This window comes from Eptesicus fuscus, chromosome 9, assembly GCF_027574615.1.
Source record: "Eptesicus fuscus isolate TK198812 chromosome 9, DD_ASM_mEF_20220401, whole genome shotgun sequence".
Taxonomy (NCBI): domain Eukaryota; kingdom Metazoa; phylum Chordata; class Mammalia; order Chiroptera; family Vespertilionidae; genus Eptesicus; species Eptesicus fuscus.
The window spans coordinates 79395048-79422523 of NC_072481.1; the positions used below are offsets into that span (position 1 = coordinate 79395048).

The window sequence follows — 27476 nt, forward strand, 5'->3', positions numbered from 1 at the left end:
TGGTCAGTACTCTCAGGAGCTCAGAATCTAGAGAGGGAAACATCATTGCACAGCAGGACAAAGGCTATGTATGTGGGAGCCTGTTACAGAGGAAATGACATCTGAGCTGCATCTTAAAGGAAGGATTTCAGATATAGGCGTCAGCATAAATAAAGAGGAATTTTGCCTTATATTCGTAAGGTTTCACCAGATTTTTTTCCTACAAGCATACGATAATGAGATCAATAGTAAATTCAGATCAAAATTATCTAAGTAAATTAAGACTTTTGGGGCTAAATTTGTCCTACCTTTGCATCTTAATTACATTGCAGAGAACAATATATTTGCAATAAACTGGTCAATGGTTGTGGCCAATGAATAGAATTGTAATTCAGTTTAAAAGTAGTATAACATTCTAGTGGTAAAACAATTAGAAGTTAAGAATTTAGCATTTTTATAATATTTTCCCTCTGTAGCTCTAATACTTCTCAGAAAATGGTTAAGCTCCAATTAGAAATCTGACTTGCTTTGGGTTTTATCACTTATCAGAGAGATAAAGATGAATTATTAATAGAAATCTCAAATGAAGTAATGATAGTACCTTATATTTCAGTAGCACACAGTATATGAAATACCTTTGTAGTCATTATTTAAATTTGGCCAGTATGTCAAAAAAAGGGCATCATAGGACTAATAAGTTTCTTTGTAGAATAAATTACTACCAGTTCATTCTGCTCAACTGTGCACTGGTAGCATTTGTAAACAATTCATTCTGACATTATTTTAAAATATATTGTTGCAGAATTGTCTTGCCTCTTTTCCCCTCTTTGCATAAGTCTATTACATTAAATTTCAACAAATTTAAATCAGAATAGCACTTAATAGATAATGTGTTTGCTCTTAATTCATACACTTTCTGGCATATTAATTAAGCTAAAACATAATATTTATTTATACTAGTAGAAGTTATATTTCTCTGTCCAGTAATTAAAAGAAATGTATATCTATCTTGTTTTATTAGCAAAAGAAATAATTTGCAATAAACATTCCTAATTCTTTTTTTAAAATATATTTTATTGATTTTTTACAGAGAGGAAGGGAGAGAGAGAAAGAGTTAGAAACATCGATGAGAGAGAAACATTGATCAGCTGCCTCCTGCACACCTCCTACTGGGGATGTGCCTGCAACCAAGGTACATGCCCTTGACCGGAATCAAACCCGGGACCTTTCAGTCCACAGGCTGATGCTCTATCCACTGAGCCAAACCGGTTTCGGCCATTCCTAATTCTTTAAGCTAAATATTTATGGCATTTGAATGATAATATTTGGTGTTTCTATCATTTGGATTTTATAGATAATTTCTGAACTGCAATATATCTTCTGTGTTGATGCTTTGTGCCTTTATACATATACTAGAGGCCAGATGCACGAAATTCTTGCAAGAGTAGGCCTTCGCAGCCACGGGCGGCTGCCTGGATCCCTCCCTCGCAGCCATGGTGGCTTGCAGCCCTGGCTTAGTCCAGAAGGATGTTTAGGAGGATGTTTGCTCTAATTAGCATATTACAGTTTTATTATTATAGATTATAGTGAGTAAGACTCACTTTTATCCTTGGTTTGCTGAGTGCCTCTTCAGCCATTTTTATGGCTTTACAGAGATGCTAATGCTAATTAATGTTTTACTGGTAGTAGGAAGAGGCATTGTCAAATAAAACTGTTAAATTTGAAGCATGAATTATAAATTCAACATGGTTGTCCTAATGGTAATATTGACAGTGATGGTTATACAGTTACTATTTCTAGGTTCTTCTAGTGTGCTGGTCTCTGTGCTAAACATTTTACTGGTATAATATTTAATTTTCCCAACTATTCTGTGAGGTAGGTGTTATCCCCATTTTACAGATTAATTTATAACTGTTATGCGTTGTACCATTTAATAATAATTAAACGTACTATATTAATATATTTTAAATAGTCAACTGTGGAGTTTTGCACATTTGAAATGTATACTTTCATTCAACAAATATTTATTTGTTGACCATTTATGTTCTAGGCCGCTGTTTGCCGCTCTGTTGACTAATGAGTTTGCCGACCACTGGATAGGGGCTTAATCACAAGGAACAACAACAGCCTGTAATTATTGGAATCGAGAGTCTAGGTCAGTGGTTGGCAAACTCATTAGTCAACAGAGCGGTAAACCGCGGCTCGCGAGCCAAGCCGCAGTTTGCCGACCACTGTTCTAGGCTGATGTGCTAACTCTGAGGATAGTGTGATGAGGCAATACCCCTCCTTTACCTTTAAGAGACTTACGATGCATTGGGAAAGATGGACTTGCTTAAAGCACAAGTACAAGAAAATATGATAATTGGTTTTCTAGCAGAGGGTGTTGTAGAAAAGTGGGAAAAGAGGGCCTCAGCTTCCCAGAAGGTAGTTGAGAGGTCTTCACAGAAGAGCAGCCCTCACTGAGACTTGAAGAATGAGTCTGAGTTTGAAGAGGTGCTTTGCAGCGGGAGCAGAATAGACCAAAGTGTGGAGATGAGTGGGAGCCAGGCAGGGTTGGTCAGGGAGCTACAGGGATTCCAAGGTGCTGAGGGTCAAGTGAAGGTGGAGGAGCGGCATAGCTGTCTGGGGTCAGGTCCAGGAGCCTTGCATGCTGTTCAAAGGAATGCAGACCTTATCCTCTGTGTTGAAAAGCCATCAGCAGATTAATTCAACAAACACTAATTATGATACGGGTTGTTCTTCCATCCCTCTCTCCCTCATTTATTCACTCAGCAGATTTTTATTGAGTGCCGATAATGTGCCAAGCATTGTGTTGACTATTGAGGATAAAAGGGTAGACAAGAGCACACATGTTCTGCCTTCGTAGAGTTTACTAATTAGTGGCAGAAACAAGGATCAATCAATGAATCTATAAAAAAATGTAAAACCTCGAAAGTGGCCAGTATAATATAGGAAAATGATTCTATAGAAGTATCAGGAAGATAGTGACCTGGCTAAGGAGGTCGGGAAAGGCTCCCTGAGAACAGGACTGAGCTGAGAGCAGAGGAGAAAATGATACAAGGTCATTTGATGAAGAAGGTGGATTATTTGGGAAGAGGTCTCAGCAGTGAGGACTAGGGAGAACAAGGTGCTTTTAAAGGCTTAAAAGTAAGGTAGAGAAGCTGGAGTGCAGGCTGGAAAAGAGCATGAAGGCTGGACTGCACTGGGCCTGGGGGCTAGGGTAGGAATCTGAGCTCAGTGGGAAACTATGCTAATCAAAGGGTGTGGCATGCTCAAAAGCACAGAGGCATAATCAGAACAGTGTACACACATACCTACATATATGCAGGTATACAAAAGGAAAATCAATATGTGACCCATTAATAACTTCGATGTGCTCATATCTATTTTGTGTTGCAGTGATTCTAAGACCTGTACATAGTATGAAGAATTGTAAATAGGTAAACAAGTATTTTTTTTACACCACAGATATATTATAATGTATAGAAATTCCTCTCTTTATTTAAGTATCTTAAATAAGGGATTTCCATATGGCTCTTGATTTTAACTGCCTTCTTCCTAATAAAATTTAGCCAGTTAGGCAGGACTTGGATTTTAGGTTTTTCCTTAGTGTGTTGGTACCCAGATTTGGGATTAGTTGGTACTTTTAATTTACTAAAATAACTATAAAGCTACCCTTAATTGTAATATGAACATGTTGATTTCAATATGGCTTGGGAATTAAAATCAAAGGATGGTCACATCCCAAAAGAGCAATGCTAAGACTTAGGGGGCATATAAACTCTGGGGAAAATAAGATGATGTTGATTTGATGTTTAACTTTTTTTTTGTAATAATAAGTACAAGAGTGTTGATAGCAAGATCAGTTTTGGAGAGGTGGTATAGTACTGGAATCTGGAATTATGAGCATGGCCTCCATGAATAATATTGGCTCAGCAATGGGGCCTAGGAGACCAAAGTGCTGAGTGTCAAGTGCAGCAATGACTCTGCTTTTTGGTCAATAATAGTGTGATGGGGTGGGGGTGATGGGTGTGAAGAATTAACAAAGTGCCAAGAACAAAGTTAGTGTTCAATAAATGTTAGGGATGACCTTGGATGTCAGTGATACCATGCTTGACCTGAGTCACCAGCAGAGGCACCTACAGTTTTGAAAGTGAAAGTCAAGCTATTATAGTAAATACATGTATTGAGTTTGTTTAACTTTGGGATTAATAGGAATCATAGCATCATATTCAGTGATGTTCCTGAAATTTTCTGGAGGAGAACTATTTTTTATTCCTCTGAAGTTTGGGAATCATTAGGCAGGGAAGGAGGGGAAGAAACAGGCTTAATTTGTTGGTGATGCCCTAAGGTCAAAAGGTAGGATGGGAAGCCTGTCATCCCAGGAGAGGTGAGTGAGTGAGTGTGTGTGTGTGTGTATGTGTGTGTGGGTGTGTGTGTGAGAGAGAGAGAGTGTGTGTGTGAGTGTGTGTGTGTGTGTGAGAGAGAGAGAGAGAGAGAGAGAGAGAGAGAGAGAGAGAGAGAGAAAGAGAGAGAGAGAGAGAGATTATGCACATGTGTTTCTTTTTTCTCTGACCAGTTAATGTGAATGAAGGTCACAGCAAGCTGCCTCACTCAGTGGGAATATTGTTTTTGTACTTACAGGTCTAGGCATTTTACACTGAGTTTTCTACTGCCACCCTTTCTACTCAAGCAAAATTCATGTGAAAAGATCTGCTGGGAAGGAGCCGACTACTTACGTTTCTTCATTGTGATGAAAGCACATGGTACAGGTAAATATCTCCAAAATCTTGAATTAAAAATAATGATCATTTAATTGTCAAGTCCCCAAAATAGTGGGATATATATATATGTATATGTATATGTATATGTATATGTGTATATATATATATATATATATATATATATATATTCTCCTACATATACATAGACACACACACAAACACACCAACACACAACATAAACATAATCTCTAGATTCACATATTCTCCATCTCTTTATTCTTTGTCTCTTTTATAAAAAGGGAATCCTTGCTATGGGAAAGAAAATAAGTTCTGTGTAAATTGAAATCACTGATTAAGGTGGATGGCAAGACATTGATAAGAAAGGGATGATTTGGATGATGGTGTTTATAAATTTAGCTAGAGAAACTACCATCAGATGGTAGTAGGGACCAGTATAAAATATTCTAACACCTTTCATCTAACATTTTTATTCCTCTTAAGGTAATAATGAACATATTTTCATAACAACATATTTATCTGCAACAATATTTTTAATGATTATATAGCATACCATTGAATGCATATCCTACAATACATTTAATTGATCCTCTCTAGTTGGACATTTAATTTGCTTCTATTTTTTTTTTTTTTGCTCTTATGTTACCAAGAATGCTCTGATAGCTTTACTAGAGGCCTGGTGCATGGGTGGTGTCCCTCTGGGTGGCATTCAGGGATCGGGCTGAAACCTGCAGTCCAATGGCACCTGCAGCTCCTACCTGCTGCTCCCGCTCATCCTGGCCCCACTGTGCCTGCCTCGGGCTCGTGCCCAATCAGTCCCGATTGGCAGAGGCTTGCACTGCAGCGCTCACCAGCCATGAGCCCTGCATCTGTCGCCCTCCCAAGGGGAGTGGCCTATGGGATCGGGCTGAAACCAGCTCTCCAACATCCCCCCAGGCCAGGCTGAGGGACCCACCAGTGCACGATCGGGCCGGGGAGAGACCGTGGGAGGGCTCCAGGGTGTGTCTGGCCCATCAGCAGCAAGCTAACCTACCAGTCGGAGCCTCTGCCCCCTGGTGATCAGTGCACGTCAAAGCGACTGGTTAACCAGTTGACTGTCTGCCTCCTGGTAGTCAGTGCACATCATAGTGAGTGGTTGAGCAGCCTTAGCATATCATTAGCATATTACACTTTGATTGGTTGTTCAGTTGTTCTGCCATTTGGTCTATTTGCATATTACCCGTTTATTATATAGGGTATTAATTGCCAGTATTCATGGCTTCCTTAAGATAATTCCTTAGCAGTAACTTGCTGAATTTGAGTTTTTCAGTTTTAATACTTTTGCTACTTGCTGCTAAATTCCTTTCCAATAAAGTCATATCAGTTTCTATTTCCAGAGGCAGTGTATGAGAGTACCTATGCCATACAATTTTATCAGTACTAAGAATTTTGAAAACAAAAAAAAGTCATTGCCAATTGAATATGAGACATGGGATCCCCATGGTTTTCGGGGGAGGGCATTTATTAATAAATCATACTGTTTTTAAGAACCTTCCTGCTGTAGGTAGTGGCATGTGTACATTACCAGTTTTTGACATTTGAGAAATAATACTAAGTCAAGAAGGTATGGAAGGGTCCTAGGAAATTTTAAGTTTTTCTCCTTTTATAGCCAAGTATTTTTGGATGACCACGAGATCACTGGAGAGCGATACTTTTTCACTGGAAAACATAGTTTTTCTTTCTATAACAAAAATAAAAAGGTATTTCATAAACAGCCTGTATTAAACATAGATCTGAAGTTGTATGCTCATTAGTTAAAATATATGTATGTGGGTGTGTATATACATACACATATGTGTATATATCTCTATATGTACATATGTGTGTACACACACATCACACACACACTACAGACACGTATCTGTCCCTCGCTGGGAGCATGATTAGATATAACTGTGGCAGCACCGTATTGAGCAGAGGCTGTGGACCACAGTGGGAAGATGCCAGGCTCCAGACTTCCTGCGCTCAAATTCCAGCCCTGCTCTTTTTTGAGATGTGATGCCCAGCATGTTAACTTTCCCTCTCGATGTCTAAGTTTATCAAATTTAGATAACAATAGTACCCATTTCATAGGGTGTGGCAAATATATGTGAAATACTGACAATCATTATAAATCCTATTTTGAAAGAATATCTAATGATATGAGAAAAGGGTCATGGCAGAAGCAACCAAACAAAAACAAACAAAAACGAAGTATGACCCTGACTGTAGTATAATCTCAGTTAAAAAGTATTTTTTAGAATCTTTCCTAATGCCTTCAATTTTGATAAATGAAGTAATCCCAGTCCTGGATAAACGGCCGGACCAAAGGCGGCAAGTCAGAGACCCAGTGGTCACAGAGGTGTCCTGCCATCCGGCCAGTGGGCCCCTGGTTACAGCCCTCGCGTGCGAGCAGAACCTGAGCACAACCCCGGCTGCCTTGCTGCTGAGGTGCGGCCAGCACCTGGGCTCAGGCAAGCTTTGGGCCTCTTTGAGCTACGCCTGCCGAGTCTAACTGTCTGGCTCCATATGTGAGCTGCCCTACCAGGCTCATCGTTTTTTTCTTTTTAATTTTTTTTTTACATTTAAATTTTTTATTGTTTAAAGTATTACATAAGTCTCCTTTCCCCTCCCCACCATTGACCTTTCCCTGGCTATTCCCACCCCCCAGCACATGCCCTCACCCCCTCCTGTCCTTGTCCATGGGTTATGTTGATATGCATGCATACATGTCCTTTGGATGATCTCTTACCCCACCCCCATTCCCTCTGAGGTTGGATGGTCTGTTCGATGCTTCTGTGACTGGCTCTATTTTTGTTCATCAGTTTATGTTGCTCATTATATTCCACAAATGAGTGAGATCATGTGATATTTATCTTTTTCCAACTGTCTTATTTCGCTTGGCGTAATGCTCTCCAGGTCCTTCCATGCTGTTGCAAATGATAAGAGTTTCTTCTTTTTTACAGCAGTGTAGTATTCCATTGTGTAGATGTAAAAAGGAACCCTCGTGTGCTGCTGGTGGGAATGCAGACTGGTGCAGCCACTGTGGAAAACAGTATGGAGTTTCCTCAGAAAGTTAAAAATGGAACTCCTATTTGACCCAGTGATCCTACTTCTAGGAATATATCCCAAGAAATCAGAAATACCAATTAGAAAGGATATATACACTCCTGTGTTCATAGGAGCACAATTTATAAGATTTGGAAACAGCCTAAGTGCCCATCAGCAGATGAGTGGATTAAAAACTGTGGTAGGCTCACCCCCGGCCCCATAACTGCATGAGCTTCCTTTCACTAAATACGTGAAAGAGAAAATAGAATGGGAGACCCCCGCTCTTAGGAAACATGCTTTATCTTACAGAAAGGGGAAAACTGTGGAGTTGTAAGTCCCTTGACCTTTAGCTGCATCATAAGCTTGAACAGTGGAAGGAATAAGGGTCAAAGAATTACTTGGTGTTAAGAAGACAAACAGTAGATGACTTGTCTGGCTTCAGCTAATGTTCACTAGACACTCTGGGACTTGTGTGTGTGCCGATGCTGCATTGTTTTGGCCCACATGTTCATTTGAGCAGCTTTGTATTTTTCAGTAAAAGAGGAACATCTGAATTCCTTATTAGGACAGTTTAGCTTAAGAATTCCTCTTTAACGGGTCATAAATATTCTCCTCCAAATGATTACGAGGATGAATAAGCAAATAAAACTTGTATTTGTCCAATATATATGTTGTTTCAACAAAATTAATAATTTTGTAAAGGGAGGGACAGCAACAAATGTATCAGCAAATATAGGTCAGAAAAGGAGTTCATGATGTTCTGCCAAACTCCAGCGAGGTGCCTCGTGAGTGTAGGTAGACAGGCGCAATGTTGCGGGAGTGAGAATGGCAATTGCACTACCATATGGAACATTTGGTATTTGGAAAGCACTTAGATTCCTCCTCAACTACAGAATCAATAGGGATCCAAACAGAGAGGAAGAAATGGTTCTCTCGCTGTGAATCGCTGCTGGTGTGCAGAAATGCGGACGTGTTGACTAGCAAGGGCTTATCAGGACGAAGTTCTCCAGGGAGGCCGAAGAGGGGGGGTATTTCAGCATATTTCACTGAGCTGTGGCCTTGGGCCTGTGGTCCAGCAGTGTTCGGTGGTCTCCGTCACCAAACCACTTGTTGCAATGGTGTAGGAAATCTCTCTGCAAGATCAGGCCACATCAGTTTTGAAAACTCAATACATGAGTCCTATAGGGTCTTCAGGATGCCTAACACTTTGCCAGTATAGTGGGGAAGCAAGCTTTTGAATTGTAAGAAACTGAGACAGTGTCTTTAAATGCTAATCTGATTCAGTCAGTCATCATTTATTTATTAGGCAAATACCCCTATTGAGAGCTACTATGTACTGGTACAGTTCTCAACATCCGAGACATTCAATGGGACAAGACGGACGTGAGGCCTGTCCTGGTGGAGCTTCCATTTCTAAGGGAGGTAGATTTGACAGCATCATAGCCTGGTGTGGGGATCAGGGGAGCTGAACAGGACCATCCTAAAAGGAGGGGAAAGTGCATCTGAAATGAGAAGCTGGAGACACCAATGCGGAAAGACCTGTGAATCTGGAAGGCAGAAGGCAGAAAAGCCAGAGACTAGCCAGGGCGAGGTTGTGACTATTGATAGCGGAACGACGTAGGGAAATAAAGGTGAGGCAAGAAGGCCACTATAAAACTTTGCTTGAATGCACAATTGTCAGAGCCAGTAAAAATTATACAGCTATTGATCTCTCAGTTTAAGTCATCTAAGCTAAGGATGCTATTGACAGTCCATATTTTAAGAAATTGTGACATGAATACGTTGTACTCTATGACTACATAAACATGTTAGAGTGCGTGGCTCATGATATATGGTGCTACTTTCTTTTTCAACCCCCACCCACAGGAAGGATTGGAGTGGTGGCTCCACCAGAGTGCACTGATCTTATTCCAACTTTGACTCACTACGTTCCATTTCTTTTTATATATATATATATATTTTATTTTTTACAGAGAGAAAGGGAGAGGGATAGAGAGTTAGAAACATCCATGAGAGAGAAACATCTATCAGCTGCCTCCTGCACACTCCCTACGGGGGATGTGCCCGCAACCAAGGCACATGCCCTTGACCAGAATCGAACCTGGGACCCTTGAGTCCGCAGGCCAACGCTGTATCCAGTGAGTCAGCGCTCTATCCAGTTAGGGCTATGACCCATTTCTTACCTGGTCCGCCATCGTTCCCGTTAAAGAGGTTAATTATGTAATTAATTCTGCCTCCTGTGTACAGACATAAGTAACATTATTTAGTTAACTTTAAACAGTTTTAAATTCCAGATCAAAATAGTCTGCCTAGTTGTCACATCTTGGCCTTTTTAGGATTTGGTGCCTTTCACCCAGCTTGTTAGTAGGATTGCTCTTTTTTCCATCCTGTACCCATTTGGGTGCTTTTAGGGGTTTTTTAAATAATAAACTCATTCAGACGTTTCTTTTATTTTCTTCAGCCTTCAACATGGGTTTGGTGAAGGCTACATTTTTGGCTTTGGATTTATAATCATTTCCTTGTTCTTTATTTTGTCCCTCCCTGCTCACCTGCTCTCTCTTGGGGTTTAACCCTCTGCTATATGCTTTTCCCCAACCCATCCAACCACACACACACTTTGCATTCTGGGATCTGCAGTGTACATTTCCATGGTGAAGAAAACCCTATTGATACTCATTAAGTATTTAAAATAGAGATCTCCTCAAATACTACCTTTCAGCCCAAACATGTTCTTTCCTTTTCCACTCCAGTACCTTCAATCTGAAGGTAGCTTCTATAGTTTTAGCCAGTTTGGAGGAAAGTGTCATTACGAGGCACTACATGATGTTTTCCATGGCAGAATGAAAAAGGCAGAGACAAAGATTCAAGAGTACATAGCATTTTAGATGTAGGCATAGCTTTTCAAACCTATTCTGGTGTATATTCGTTTCTAAAGTAATTTACCAGAATTCTGTATAAAGCATTTTGTTCTTTGAAAGTCTGATAAATCATATGATTTATCGTGTCAGTGCGCAAACTTTCACATACTTACTTTACCTTTCCTGAAATAAGGGAGAACCTTATGTCCTCTGCATGAGTAAAATACACAAGGAGATGTATACCGAAGCCTCCCATGTGTCTTTCCTTGAGACCCTCCAGCAGGATGCCACAGCCTCCCTCCCCTCTAATGCAGGAAGGCTGCTCCGGGGGTTGGCGCACTGCGCCATTCAAAGCGTGAGCACCCACTAGGAGTGGAAATATCATAGTGTCGGTATTTTGCGGTACTTTTCAAATGACTGTTTTTTTCTTAGAGTTTATCAAGTGAGATGGAGCACTTAAATATGCTTCCTGAATTCTAGAATGTTAGGTGTTAAAGCTTTTGATGTTGTACTAATTAGAGGTGGAAGGACACATGAAGAGCATTTAGTTTCTTGGCCATCCCCACCCCGACGCAAGACCCCCCTAATGTATCATTAGCGCCTTTCATCTCACCGGTGTTCAAATAGTAAATCACTGGTTGTTCATTTGTTACTGAAAGAATCATCATCATTCTAAGATCTAAATAATATACAAAACTTTTGGGGAGTAATATAGTCTTTTATTTGAGTTAGAGAGAAACAACAGGCTCATGCCCCTATATGCCAAGAAGGAGCATCTCTTTAGACAAAATGAGAAACATAACCCTGGTGTTTAAGTTTTCACTAAATGTTTCAGTAAAATTTGGGAAGATAGTTTCTATGACCTGGCTGTTATATTCTGTTTCTCCTGTTTTCTCTTCAGAAATATTATTTCTTCTCCATCCCTCTTTTTCTTTTTTCTTTTTTTGCCTTTACAGTGAGGATAACAGGTCCCTGTGGAGATGATATACATATATCCCTTTAGAACATTGTCTGTCCTGGCACATCGTTAATGCTTGATAAGTATTTGCTGCTGCCACTACATCTCTGTTTTTGTTTTTTTTTAATTTTATTGGGGTGACATTAGTTAACATGAACATATAGGTTACATGTGTGGATTACTAATTTACAAAATCTGTATATAGGACCATGTGCCCACATACCCAAAGTCAAACCTTCTCCTGTCACCTCCTATTAGGACCCCTTTCTTCCTCCACCCCCCTCCCTCTGGCAACCACCACACTACTGTTTGTGTACATAAGTTTGAGTTTTATATTCCACATATGAGTTAAATCATATTGTTCTTAGCTTTCTCTGTTTGACTTATTTCACTTCGCATAATGTTCTCAAGGTCCATCCATGTTGTTGTAAATGACTCTACATTCTTTCTTATGGCTGTGTAGTACTCCGCTGTGTATATATACACCACATCTTCTTTATCCAGTCCTCTATCGTAGGGCAATTTGGCTGTTTCCAACTCTTGGCCACTGTGAATAATGCTACAGTGAACACAGGGGTGCATATATCTTTGCCTATAAATTATTTCGAGTTTTTCCGGGTATATAACCAGGAGTGGAATATTTGGGTGGTATGGTAGCTCTATTTTTAACTTTTTGAGGAATCGCCAGACTACTTTCCATAGTGGTTGTACCAGTCTGCATTCTCACCAAGCAGTGCACGAGGATTTCTTTTTCTCCACATCCTTGCCAGCACTTGTCATTTGTTGACTTGTTGATGATAGCCATTCTGATAGGTGTGAGATGGTACCTCATTTGATTTGCATCTCTCGGATAATTAGTGACGTTGAGCATGTTTTCATATGTCTCTTGGCCTTCCTTATGTCCTCTTTCGAAAAGTATCTATTTAGGTCCATTGTCCCTTTTTAAAATTAGTTTGTTTATCTTCTTTTTGTTAAGTTTTATGAGTTCCCTGTAAATGTTGGAGATTAAACCCTTATCGGTGATAACATTAGCAAATATGTTCTCCCATGCAGTGGGCTTTCTTGTTGTTTTGTTGATGGTTTCCTTTGTTGTACAGAAGCTTTTTATTTTGATGTAGTCCCATTTGTTTATTTTCTCTTTAGTTTCCATTGCTCTAGGAGCTCTATCGGTGAAGATATTGCTTTGACATATGTCTGAGATTTTGCTGCCTGTGGATTTTTCTAATATTTTTATGGTTTCCTGTCTTACGTTTATGTTCTTTATCCATTTTGAGTTTATTTTTGTGTATGGTATAAATTGGTGGTCTAGTTTCATTTTTTGCATGTATCTGTCCAATTTTCCCAACACCATTTATTGAAGAGACTGTCTTGACTCCATTGTATGTTCTTGCCTCCTTTGTCAAATATTAATTGAGCATAGTGGTTTGGGTTGATTTCTGGGTTCCCTATTCTATTCCATTGGTCTATATGTCTGTTCTTGTGCCAGTACCAGGTAGTTTTGAGAACAGTGGCTTTGAAATATAGCTTGATATCTGGTATTGAGATCCCTCCTACTTTGTTCTTCTTTTTCAGGATTGTTGCAGCTATTAGGGGTCTTTTTTTATTCCAGATGAATTTTTGGAATATGAAATATGCCATTGGTATTTTAATGGGAATTGCATTGAATCTATAGATTGTTTTGGGTAGTATGGACATTTTAATGATGTTGATTCTACCAATCCATGAACATGGTATGTTCTTCCATCTGTTTACGTCTTCCTATATCTCTTTTTTCAGTGTTCTTTAGTTTTGCGAGTACAGGTCTTTTACCTCCTTAGTTAAATTTATTCCTAGATATCTTAATTTTTTTTTTGGTGCAATGGCAAATGGGATTTTTTTAAATCTCTCTTTCTATAAGTTCACTATTGGTCTATAAAAATGCCATAGATTTCTTGGCATTAATTTTGTATCCTGCTACATTGCCGAATTCATTTATTAAGTCTAATAATTTTTGATGGAGTCTTTAGGGTTTTCTATGTACAGTATCATGTCATCTGCGAATAATGACAGTTTTGTGTCTTCTTTTCCCATTTGGCTACCTTTTATTTCTTCTTCTTGTCTAATTGCAATGGCTAGCACTTCCAGTACTTTGTGGAACAGGAGTGGTGAAAGTGGGCATCCCTGTCTCCTTCATGTTCTTAAGTGAAATGGTTTTAGTTTTTGCCCATTGAGTATGATGTTGGCTGTAGGTTTGTCATCTACGGCTTTTATTATGTTGAGGTATTATCCCTCTATTCCCATTTTGCTGAGGGTTTTTACCAAGAAAGGGTGTTGGATTTTGTCAAATGCTTTTTCTGCATAGGTTGATATGACTATGTGATTTTTTATCTCTCAATTTGTGTATGTGATGTATCACGTTTATTGATTTGCAGATACTGTACCATCCTTGCATCCCCGGGATAAATCCTACTTGATCATGGTGTATGATCTTTCTAATGTAATGCTGGATCCGATTTGCTAGAATTTTGTTGAGGATTTTGGCATCTATGTTCATGAGGAATATTGGCCTGTAATTCTCTTTCATTGTGTTGTCTTTATCTGGTTTTGGTATTAGGGTAATGCTGGCTTCATAGAATGAGCTTGGAACTCTTCCTTCCTCTTGAATTTTTTGGAATAGTCTGAGGCAGATAGGTTTTAGTTCTTCTTGGAATGTTTGGTAAAACTCCCCTGTGAAGCCATCTGGCTCCAGGCTTTTGTTTGCTGGAAGCTTTTTGCTGACTGCTTCAAAATCCTCCATAGGTATTGGCCTGTTGAGATTTTTAGATTCTTCCTGATTGAGTTTTGGAAGGTTGTATTTTTCTAGGAGTATGTCCTTTTCCTCTAGGTTGTCTAGTTTGTTGGAATAGAGTTTTTCACAGTATTTTTTAACAGTCCTTTGTATTTCTGTGGGGTCTGTTCATATTTCGGCTCTTTCATTTCTCATTTTGTTTATTTGGGTCCTCTCTCTCTGCTTCTTGGTGAGCCTGGCTAGAGGTTCATCAATCTTGTTTATCCTTTCAAAGAATCATCTCTTGGTTTCATTGATCTTTTGTATTATTATTTTGGTCTCTATGTCATTTATTTCTGCTCTGATCTTTATTATCTCCTTCCTTCTGCTCACGCTGGGCTTTTCTTGTTGTTCTCTTTCTAATCCTTTAAGTTGTAGAGTTAGATCATTTATTACCATTTTTTTCTTATTTTTTGAGGTAGGCCTGTAGAGCTATAAATTTCCCTGTCAGGACTGCTTTCACTGTGTCCCATAGATTTTGGATTGTTGTGTTTTTATTGTCATTTGTTTCCAGGATGTTTTTAATTTCTTCTTTGTTCTCTTTAGTAACCCAATCATTGTTTAATAGCATGCTATTCAGCTTCCAAGTGCTTGAATTATTTTTATTGCAGTTTATTTCTAATATTATGTCATTGTGGTCTGAGAAGATGCTTAATGATGCTTAATATGATTTCAATCTCCTTGAATTTGGAAAGACTTTGCCTGTGACCCAATATGTGGTCTATCTTTGAAAATATCCCATGTGCAGTTGGAGAAGAACGTATATTCCATGGCTTTGGGTGAAATGTTCTGAAGATGTCAATTAAGTTCATCTGATCTAGTGAGTCATTTAGGATTGGTGTTTCTTTGCTGATTTTTTTGTCTAGAGGGTTTATCCAGTGATATCAGTGGGGTATTAAAGTCCCCTACTATGATTGTATTGTTGTCGATCTCTCCCTTTATATCTTCCAGGAGTTTTTTTTATGTGTTTGGGTGCTCCTGCATTGGGTACATATATGTTTACCAGGGTTATATCCTCTTGTTGTATCGATTCCTTTAGTATTATGAAGTGGCTTTCCTTATCTCTTGTTATGGCCTTCACTTTGAGGTCTATTTTGTCAGATGTAAGTATTGCTACCCCAGCTTTTTTTTTTTTTTTTTCATTTCCATTTGCCTGAAAGATATTTTTTTCCATCTCTTTACTTTCAGTCTCCGTGAGTCCCTTTTTCTGAGGTGGGTCTCTTGTAGACAGCATAATATAGGTCTTTTTTTATTTTTATTTTATCCATTCATCCACTGGATGTCTTCTGATTGGAGCATTTAGTCTGTTTATGTATAAAGTTATTATTGATAGGTACTTGTTTGTAGCCATTTTTATTTTTTGTGCCTTCTTCCCTTTTCATTTCTTCTTTTTATACCAGCCTCTTTAGCATTTCTTGCATTACTACTTGTAGTGATAAACTCCCTTAGCCTTTTTTTGTCTGTGAAGCTCCTTATTTCCCCTTCAATTTTGAATGATAGCCTTGCTGGATAGAGTATTCTTAGATTCAGTCCCTTGCTTTGCATCACTTTGTAAATTTCTGTCCATTCCTTTCTGTCCTGATGTGTTTCTGTTGAGAAATCATTTGATAATCTAATGTGAGATCTCTTGTACGTAACTTTCTGTCTCTCTCTTGCAGCCTTTTAGATTCTCTCTTTGTCCTGAATGTTTGCCATTATAATTAGAATGGTGTGGGTCTTTTCAGGTTCATCTTGTTTGGGACGCTCTGTTTTTTGTGTTTTTTTTTCTGGTAGAGATTTTCTTGAATATCTAAAACAAAATAATATAACCAAATAAAATAAGAAACCCAGAAGCTGGGGCTGTAATTGATCCCCCTTACAGAGATGTGATCCCCTGAGTTGTCTGTGGCTGAACCCAAGTTCAAGTGGAATGGTTTGGGGATCAGGAGGGCTTTGAACAAGTACTCACTTACTCTGTGCCTCCAAGTTTTGAATCTGTAATATGAGTGGGTTACTCTCTGGGGCTTCTTTTGCTTCTAAACATGATCATCATCTGACATCCTTGATGTTTTAAGCCTTTGAAATCCCTGTAGAAAAGAACATATGAAAGTCCAGTCACTGTTCATACTCTCTCTGTGCATTTGAGTGGATGCATAAAGTGTTTTTGGTTTGCGTCCTCCCTCATGCTCAGGTGGACTTGCTCCTCCAGTGGTGATGATAAAACAAAATAAAACTCTCCTTTCCTGCACAAAGATAACCCCATTGCAGATGCTTAACCCCTTAAGCTGGTGTTCAGATGTCACAGAGGGAGCATCCTTTGCTTGTCGCTGAAATACTGCTGTCTCTGGAGTGAAATTTGGCAGCTGTGTGATAGTCAAGCTGCAGTACTTCTGTGACAGTTTGGGGAATGGAGTAAGACAGAAATAGCAGACTCCAAAATAATTTAATTAAAACAGCAGGGAACTCGGGATCGGGCAACAAGAAGGGAGGATTATCTCTGATTACCTCTGCTGCTTAGACGGTGTGGACTTCACCTCCAAAAGCCGCATTGGTGACCCATTGATATCCCATTGCATGATTTTGTGATTTCTTTTCTCTGTCTTTTCCCGGTGGTCTAATTATCAGGCTGTGTAGGCACTGAAATAGATCTGCCGTTTTAGGACCACCTCCTCCTTTTGCCCCCTGCATAGGATAACCTCGGGTTCAGTATTTATGAAATCAGAATGTGCTATGCTGAGAAATTATGTTAAGGCACCTTTTGTATGGCTTGGGAAGGGTGAGTTGGCAGACCAGAAAACTCTACTGTTTAATTCCAGGATCTTGGTAAATAAAAGTGAACAGGAAGGAAATTTTAAGAAATGGACCTAGTAGACAAATGCAGATGAATAAAAATGTATAATCCTTTAGATTTTTCTGGTGTAGAAGTAACCATTGTGATAAATATTAGAATAAGACCATGGGAGGACTAGTGGACAAAATTTTAAAATACTGGGCAATGTGTGCAACAGTTTTCATAAAAAAAAAAGGATTTGCCAACAGAGAAATAATCAGCTAATAGGACATCAGTAGTCTCAAAAGGGAGATTCCAGGGAATAGAGGAAGCAGATGCTGAAAGAACTCGGGCATTCTCTTAATGGGCATACTAACATGGGATGAATGCAAGTGTCTTTATGTGTGTGTTCATGACTGTGTGTACATTTGTGCCAATATCCACAGACACGATACATATGTGCGTCTGTTGTATATACCCCACATGGAAAAAAAACATTGGCATTAATTAAAAAGGGTGATACGAAACAGTGAAAATAAAATTCCTTTGGGCAGCATTTACTAATGTAATTAAAGTGCATGATCCAACTTTGTGTGTGCATGAGAGAGTTTGCTTATTCATGGTTTAGAACAATAGTAGGAGTTAAATATTAACAGATTTAAGTGTCAATAAGTGTCTAAAAATACAAATTCTCTATTGTTAGCTGTTCTTACAATACGGCAGTGTAGTTTAGATATGTCTGCGCTTGTTTGGAATTCAAATGATTTGGGTAAAGAATGCTGCGGAGTGTAATTTGTGGGAGAAAATGTGCCCCGATTGTTTGTTTATTATTCCTGAGGACATTTGCAGGGCTGAACTATCGCTCTGAGAAAAGGACAGCTTTGTTCAGAGCATTAGGGGCAGTCCAAGAAAACTGAGTTAAGTAAAGAAACTTAGAGAGTCTCTCTTTGATTGATGGTGCTTTTTGTTTGCTCTTCATTATTCCCTTTGAAGGAATAAAAACTATGAAATTGGATGTGAAAACTGAAGTAAGACAAGTGGCTGCTCAGATATTTTTACTTCAGTCGTTTGTAGTTTTTCTAGTAAAGCAGTCACATACAGGATGGGGCAAAAGTAGGTTTATAGTTGATTGTATGGAAAATAATACCATATTTAATAAATAAGAATATAAGAAATTGTTTCGTGTACTCAAAACTATAAACCTACTTGGCCCCACTCTGCATAAAAAGTCTATGTTTACTACATTAAGTCTTCCTGAAAAGTGTGCCCATGAGGTTTGATTTTAGGAATTATATAAGAAGATGCAGAGGCAGTTTGTACGTGCTAACTGTGTGATGAGTTTTGTCTCTAGGTATTTTATATGCCTACTTATTTTTATAGAGTGAGCAGTGTAGTAAAAGGGGGCATAGCATACGGTCATTCTTCAGAAGGTCTTTCCTGCCTGCTTGTCACCTTACCTATCCCCTTTTCTCCAGGTAGAGTTTACTATACGCACGTTTAAGCCATCACTATACTCTAAATGCTTTTATCAGGGACTTGTAGACAAACATGAGTCTCTATTAACTAGGCTGTAAACCACTTGAAAAAAATTATTTTAAAAAAATCACTAAATGTTTTAGCAACGATATTTAGTAAAAATGTAACTGTAGCACCTAAGACAACCCCCTTAACATATAATTTGTTGAATGAATCAATGAATAAATCAATAAGATACCTATTGTGTGTCTATGATTGTCTTCAATGCGAGAGACAGTGTTTAAGAAGTTTAATGCATGGTCATATCTGCTCTGAAGTAGTATAAAATCTAGCTAAGGGTTAGACCAACTTGAATAATGAAATAAATATTGGATTGTAACAAAGAAAAGGGAATAATATCATTGAGTCCATAGTATATAAATAAATAACTGAATAAATAAATGAGGCAAAAGAGACAACTTTCTTACAGAGAAATTTTAATTAACAAATAAACCTGAGAGAAATAGAAAAGTATCATTAGCACCCATAGTAATAATTGCCACAGGAAAGTTCCACTGATGGATGCTAAAATTAGTGGGCAAAATCTTAAGCAGGAACAGGGTATTTGTAGAGTTTCAAAATATCTCCCTCCAAATTTTTTTTGTAGTTACGAAGAGAAAAATATAACTCTAACTGGAGAATCCTGACAGACACCACCTTAACCAAGTGATCAAGGTTAGCATCACCAATAATACATACTGATATGTGCCCCTTCATATGAAGCACTGAGAAGGGCACACTACCTGTGTGGTATTCTTCCCAATGATGTATAATCTCACTCTCATCACAAGAAAATATCAGATACCTCCAAATTAAGGACATTCTAGAAAACAGCTGACCAGTACTCTTCAAAGTGTCAAGGTCTTTAAAGGTAAGGAAGAACTAAGGAACTGCCACAGGTTGGAGGAGACTAAAGAGACAGGACATCCACATGCAACATGAAATCCTGTATTGGATCCTGAAGCAGAAAAAGGACATTAGTGGAAAACCTGGTGAAATCCTAATGAATTCTATAGTTGCGTTGGTAGTATTGAACAAGGTTAATTTTCTAGTTCTGATCATTGTTCTTTGGTTATGTAAGATGTTATCATAAGGGGAAGCTGGGTGAAGGGCACAAAGGAACTCGGTGCTATTTTTTAAACTCTCTGTGAATCTAAAAGTATCATTATGAAAATCTAGTTGAAGGTGCAATACCAATCCACAAGAAGCAATTATAGAGCAATACATGACAGTATACAACTAAGAATTTGCAATGGTGGTGGGGGCAACTCTGGGCTGAGTGGACATTGAGGAGGATGAGAGAGAGAGAGCTGGTGATTGGAGTGGTCAGGAAAAGTTTCATAGGAGAAAGAAAACCTGACTTGTATCTTGAATGGTGGTGGAGAGATGATGGGTGAGGCAAACTGAGGGGTTGTTCTAGGTGCAGGAACAAAGGCGCAAGGAAGGGATGCAGACAGCCCATGTGGGATGTCTTAGAGAGGCTGACCGAGTGATGTGTGCATTTTTGCTGGAGAGATGTGTGAAAGAAAGTTGGACAACTGTGGGGAAGACAGAGGAGTAGAGGATCATTAAGACCAGGCAGAGGAGTTTGAAGGTAATGTGATAGTGTTACAAGTTCTTGTTCAAGGAAGTGACTCAGTGGCATGATATAGATGTGAAATTGGTGACAGGTATCCGGGGTGGCTGGAGTTGGGAGAGATGAAGGTAGGTGAAGTTAGGAGTTAGAAGTAATGAGAGCCTATTTATTTGGGGCCTGGGGTGGAAGGGGGTGGAAAGTCAGTAAAGGAAGAAGCAGCAACATACCCCAAATGATTTGAAGAGGTAGAATCATAGAACTTGGTGATTGATGGATGTGGGGCATGAAGACGGAGGAGTCATATGATTCTTGGGTCAAGCTTACAAGAGAGGTGATGCTGGTGTTCATAACTAAAACAATTCTTTCAGAAGACATCACTGCCCACATTGAAGAATTATATATTTTAGATAAAGAAGGAAATTAAAAGGAGTATAAACATAATGTCTGCCTACAGTGAAGCATGGAGCAGGAAAGCTCATGGCTTGAGCTGGACTGCATGAATTTATAGATGACCAGTCAGATCCACCTAAGGGGTCTCTGTCCTTCCAATAAAAAGAAGGGCCTGGCCGATGTGGTTCAGTGCTTGAGCATCAACTTATGAACCAGGAGGTGAGGGTCAGGGCACATGCCCAGGTTGCAGGCTTGATCCCCAGTAGGGCGCATACAAGAGACAGCTGATCCATGATTCTCTCTCATCATTGATGTTTCTGTCTCTTTCTCCCTCTCCCTTCCTCTCTGAAATCAATAAAAATATATTCCAAAAAATAAATAAAAAGTAGGGACAGGTTACTCTCTTCCTAATAGCAGCATGAACAGTGTCAGAGTATTTTTCAAGTTGGCATTGTCTCTGCTTGATAAAGATGTCAAGTTTACTCTTTGGATTCTGCTCACCAAAACCCCTCTCTATTGAATCGCCATTCTACTTAGGAAAAGTCCACACGTAGCCCTTTAACTTTGTCAAGCTAGAGGTCCCTGGGTTCCACAGGTCTCAAACATGAAAATTTAAATACTATAAAAGCACAATGAACTTTATAGAAAAAATAAATTGAAAAATAAGTATGGGTGCTTAAGTTCCAAACTCCCAGTCTTTAGGTCTTTTTGACTTGTTTTATATAATGCTGCCCACTGAGCAGGCCCTAATTAATGCTCTTCTGTACAGGTGTGGCTGTGTTATGCTCTGCTCTTGGGCTTGTCCTTCTCTCTGTGCTATTTAGAGCTTCTGTAGCCTTTATTCCCTTGTTTTCATCAGTTATTTCAGATTTCCATATGTAGGTCAAAGATGACATTTTCTCTGGGCAGCACACTAGTAGCTCCTCATCAGTAATTGTGACCATAGCGTTGGAGTTCACCTTGGGGCTTGAGTAACATCAGGGTAGGGGCAAAAGAGTGGCTATGTTCACCTTGTGCTCTCTTGGGCATACATGTTTAATTATTGCCGGCAGTAATTGGATTTACATATTAAAGACCTTTGAAGATCTCCATTTCTCTGTCATCATTTAAAATTATTCCTGACAAGTGAGTCCTTATCCCTTGTTTTCAAGTGAGGTAAAATTGGTATATGGCATATCAGTTTCAGGTATGCAATATTGTAATTGGGCAATTGTACGCTACATAGTGATCACCACCAAAAGTCTAGTTGCCCTCCTTCACCATACAGTTGATGCCCTTGACCCATTTTGCAACCCCCAACCCCATTTCCCTCTGGTAACCACTAATCTCTTCTCTGTATCTATGGTTTGTTTTTGTTTTATTCTGTTTGTATGTTTTGTTTTGGGTTCCATATGTGACTGAAGTCATGTGGTGTTTGTCTTTCTCCATCTGACTTATTTCACTTAGCATAATACCTTCAAGGTCCATCCATGCTGTCCCAAAATACAAGTTTTCATTCTTTTTTATGGCTGAGTAGTATTCCATTGTATAAATATACCAGGTCTTCTTCATCTATTCATCCATAATTGGACACCTATGTTGATTTCATATCTTAGCTATTGTAAATAATGCTGCAGTGAACATAGGGATGCAAATATCTTTTCAAATTACTCTTTTCAGATTCTTCAAATAAATAACTAGAATTGGAATAGCTGGATTATATGATGCATCTTAATTTTTTTTTAGGAATCTCCATAGTGCCTGGACCAATTTACACTCCCACCAACAGTGTGCAAGGGTTCTCTTTTCTCCACATTCTCTCCAACACTTGTTTCCATATATAATGGCCAGTCAAACAGGTGTGAGGTGATTTCTCATTGTGGTTTTGATTTGCATTTACCTAATAATTAGTGATAAACATTTTTTTTTCATGTGCCTCTTGGCTATCTGTATGTCTTCTTTGAAAAAATGGCTATTCAGTTCCTCTGCCCATTTTTAAATTGGGCTGTTTGATTTACTTGGTTTTGATGTCAATCAGTGATTAGGCCAAATAAATATTTTATTGACAATAGCCAACTGAAGAGAAAATTAACTCCTTTTATGGTTAAGTGTAAATGGAAGTCACTTGATATTTTTGAAAACGTTAAATTGTGGTGGTTCTGATTCTAGTCCAGAATTGAGCATTGAATGTAGCTTTTGCAGCATGTAAATTTAATATTCAAATATATTTTTGTTGTTGTTAATCCTCACCCAAGGATATTTTTCCATTGATTTTTAGAGAGAGTGGAAGGAAGGGAGAAAGACAGAGAAAGAGAAACATTGATGTGAGAGAGACACATTGATTGGTTGCCTCCTGCATGTGCCCGGACCAGGGCTGGGGATTGAGTCTGCAACTGGGGTACGTGCCCTTGACTGGAATTGAACCCTAGACCATTTAGTCTGTGGGCCAATGCTCTATCCACTGAGCAAAACCGGCCAGGGCTCAAATGTCTTTTTAGTGATGAGAAGATTCCATGAAATGTGATTTTCATATGGTATATTTAAAATATGGCTTAAATGGCAGTGTGTTTCATAATATGAATAGATGTTTTGTGCAGAATGTAAAAAGAAATTACATCTTTTGTAGAGTGGACACTGGCAATGTGACCCTGAGGCCCCTTTATGGGCCTGCTGTGGAAGCGCATGTATTCAAACTGGCAGGATAAAGAATCCTTTTATGTCCTTTATAAGCTTATATGGACTTCAGTGTTTTTTCATAGAGAACGTATTTCAAAATTGTAATTGTAGTCAATGGTTCATTCCATATAAAAATACTTACTTTATCCAGTGTTCTTTCCACAGCCCATATGTGCCAGTCAGTTTTTCTCCCTTCTCAGGGTGCCTGATGCTTTTGACTCTAGTGCATTTACTAAATGGGTGCCTTGTTTTCTTGTGGTGGCGTAAGTGAGAATCACAGCCTGAACTGAGGGAACCATTTCAACTTATTCTCAAAAATGTTGCAAGGTGAAGGCAGGCAGAATCCCTGCCCTGTGACCCTCAGCAGAGCTCTGTCAGGATTGGGAAGCCTATCAGGCCATGATTTGTCAAAGAGACAGTACATATGTATCAAACAGGTTAATTCTTTTATTTTTTTACGAGGACATGCATAATCCTTTAACCTAGTGGACCTTTTGGAGAGGCAACAAAGAGATGAAGGTGGAAAGTGCCAGAAAATCACTGTGGAAGGAACAAGGGTAGAAAGCCAAGTTTTAGGGTTGGATTAGACAAAGTCTGTTTAAAGTTATATGTTAATTTATAGAGTATTTATTGTGCCTTATAATAACAGTGTAATGAAGGAAGGGAGATATTTAGAGAGCAAGAGGTGGGGAGTGGTTACAAATTCCCTTCTTCACTCTCATCTTTCCTTGTTCAGTTTCTCTTCTCCCCTTTCCCCTGAGAACTAAATTGAATGAATAAGAAAACGAAATGAGCACGCTGCTTTTAACAAAATTCAAGTGATGTCACTTCTGTGAATGTTGTCACAAAAGTGTTTATGATCCTAGTTTCCTTATCCAGAACGCATACTTCTGTGACCCTAACCTGCTTAACAAAATCTGGAAATAATAGGAAAAAGCCTCTTAGGAAAGAGAAAAATGAGCAACAAAAGATCTTGCACTCAATTTGTAGGTGATGTCCGAGATACACAGAGCCCTGTTGGCTTAGAATGACACTCGGAGTAAGGTGAAGATTTCACAAGTTTATTTATCCAGCTCCCCAATACATTCAAAGGATTAAGAGGGCTTTCTAGTGTTAAATCTACTGCCCACAGTGCAGGAAGGGGAAATAAACTGGAAAAACTAGAGCACCTCACCATCTCAGTGGTACGGGGCCATTGGGTTTGAGGACAAACCAAGCTTGGGGATGAATCAGAGTAGGGAACACCAAGGGCCTTTCCTGAAATGCGACAAAGAGGTGACTGTGCAGAGGGCAGGGATGCTGTAGTAAGAAACAGCCCCGACTCTCAGTTCTGTTACCGTTAACTTGGGGCGTTCCACAGGAGGGTGGAGGTATCCCCATGGTGGTGATTCCCCGATGAGGGTCCTTCGTCTCATGGCTCAGCCGTTCTCTACGTTTGGGAGACCTTGGAGCTTCTAAAGCAATTGGGCCAGCAGTTGGGGGGAAGAAAGAGAGGGAATGATCTCAGTGGAAGTGGAGTAGGTCACTCTCTTTCATGTTCCCTTTGCCTGAGTTTAGTCACATGGACGTACCTAATGCAGGTAAAGCTGGGAAATGCCAACCTGTTTGTCGGTGAAGACAGGGAAGCTGGTTTGTTGAACACTCACCAGCCTCTGCCACAACAGGATGCCTTCATGAGCTCGATGCCATCCTTTTCCTCCGTCCCAGCCGCCACCTGGGTGTGCACCCGGGTGGCGACCCAGCTGTTTGCAGGACACACACCTCTGTCCTAGAAAAACCAGGGTCCCACTGATCAGGACTCTTGATCCTTCAACCATCTCAGTGTGAACTTACATCCCTTGCTGTTATCTTCAGTGGGAAGAAGAGAAAGCCGGCATGTGCAGCTCCACGTCAAAAGCAAGGTACCTTCTAAACACTACCCCTAGGAGATGGCAACATCCCCCGCCCCCTGCCCCCCGGGGCTTTATATATGCCTGTCAGTCAGGAACCTGCTTCTGCTTTAGTTCTTCCCACTGTACTTTCCAGGAGCTGGGTCCTGTTTCTGTTAACATTATTAAATTCCAAGGGAATTCCTAAAATTACCCCAGTCTTCCAGGATATCTCATCCGTGTGCTATGCTCAGAACTTGGTTGTATCTCCATACCACTGTCCCAAGATTATATCTTCCCTGGGACAAGGCTTATTGAGCAGAACTTTGATTGTCAGATGACTGGGCACAAGGAGTGGGCATTTGAAGCTGGGGAGAGGAATCAACTATTAACTGTGTAAAATTATTTTGATGCTCTGTTGCATGGATTGAGGTGAAGCATTTAGACAGAGGTAGGGTGGGGGAACATAAAGAGGCCCGAAAGAACTTTGGAAGTTCCAGTTAAGGAAGAAGAAACATTCTTCTCCCCCTGCCTCCCGACTCCTGCATCTGTTGTTCCCTGAGCAACCCAGGGATAACTTGCTTAAGAGCTACCGGCACTAGAATTTGTCTACATTATATCTACTATTAGCTCCTTTGGGTTGCTGCAAAACCAAGCACTATTTGTAGCATTGTTTCTCTGAGGAAATAAGCTGGGAGTTCCAAGCAACTGACTTAGAATGGACTGTCTGTACATGGCTCATTTGTAAATTGAGTACTAGCTGTCCTGGGCATGTCACCCAGAGATAACATTTATCTGTGCTTTATCAGTATGGGCTTGTCAAGTTAACATATGTTTACTTTTCTCTGCCTTCATCTTGATGATAGCCTCGCTCTTAAAATTTAATGCCCTCTTTATGTTTGCAGAAACATTTCCTTTGGAGGTGCCTCAAATATTCTTGTGAAAGGAATAGTGATTTGATTTTATCTCCCAATTTATCTGTAGTAGGATTCATGGCTATGAAAATCCTTTCAGCAGGCAGTTTGTACATTGTAGAAAAATTGAGAACTATTTAAAGGAAGTGAGGGGAAAAGAATTCTCTTCTCATATTACCCTCGGTTGTCAGATACCTTGCAATGTAATTACTGTGTTGGTTTGCAAAGGTTAAAGAACTCTGAAGTTTATAATTCTCTTGTGTGTGTGTGTGTGATCCACACATGTACTAGTAAAGGAAAAATCCAACACATTCAAGCAAGATGCCTTGTTAATGTAAAAGTTCTGAGCATCTTATAGCTTATTGACACATATAATTCACGGATTTTACATTTGCTTTTGATATACCAGTTGTTTGTTCCATGGAGCCAATTTGCAGATTGCATACTCGTCTATTTTAAATCCGTGCATATGTAATATGTGCATAGAAATGTCCTTGCTGGCATCATGTTGCAAAACAAAAAGGTGAAACCCTGGTCTCAGAGACGCTCCCTCTTAGGGAACTGACTATCCAAATACAAGTAAAAATGTCTATGTCTGCTGTTAGCAGAGCAGCTGACAGAATATGATCACAGGTGCCCCGTTAGGAGGTAGAAATAGAATGCCTAGGACTCTGCAGGCTTGTCATAGTTAAATTGTCAGGGTGATGTGCTTCCATGTTAAAAAGAATACTTTGTTCCCCTCTTGCACATGTACCCTGCAGTGGTAGGAACCCATTTCAGTTCAGCTGCTATCCTGATTTGCACTTGCAGGCGCCCATTTGGATGCTGGTGTAGTTAAAATTAAGTGAATGGTAGTCATATTTAATGATCTTTCCCATCTGTTTAAAACATTACTGCAGCCCATGCAAGAAATATTTTCTTTTAGTTTTAATTTTATGTATTTTGTTCTATCTCTCGACGTTTTCTTTTGCACTCAAGACTATGAAGATGTCCTGATCTTTCTGCCATTCCCAGTCTGCAATCCCCGCCCCCAAATTGTCCTCATAGGTTCTAATCACCTTTATGTTAAATGTTCATTAATTGACTAATAACTTTGAAAGAGGGTTGTAGAAATTGAACTGCGAAACTGGTTTAATACATAGAAGCCTATGTGAGTGTGAAAGAAGGCACTTTATGAATTGTAGAGTACTCTGTAAAAGTGAGGCCTTAGAACTGAATACTCCCATATTCTTACTGGGCTTTCACTGTCAAAGCATATATAAGACAACACATATTTTCTAGTAAGTACACTGCTTCTAATGTTACAAGGGTAGCTGGAAGTTACTCCAATCCAGTACTGAAAAAGAGTATTTAGGCGGAATTCGGGGTTCTAAAATGCCAAGCCATTCTTCAAGGGG

At 39.4% G+C, this 27476-nt stretch overlaps 1 protein-coding gene across 3 annotated transcripts in view; it reads left to right on the forward strand.

Annotated features, from left to right (window-relative positions):
* ATXN1 (ataxin 1) overlaps positions 1-27476 on the forward strand; it is a 408090-nt gene that overhangs the window by 156117 nt on the left and 224497 nt on the right. For 2 of the 3 annotated variants that reach the window (XM_054721445.1, XM_028152384.2), the window contains exon 4: positions 4624-4751. The exons of the other annotated variant lie outside the window; for it this stretch is intronic. The gene's annotated coding sequence lies outside the window, so the exon portion shown is untranslated. The remainder of the gene's footprint in view (positions 1-4623; positions 4752-27476) is intronic. 3 annotated transcript variants of the gene reach the window in all.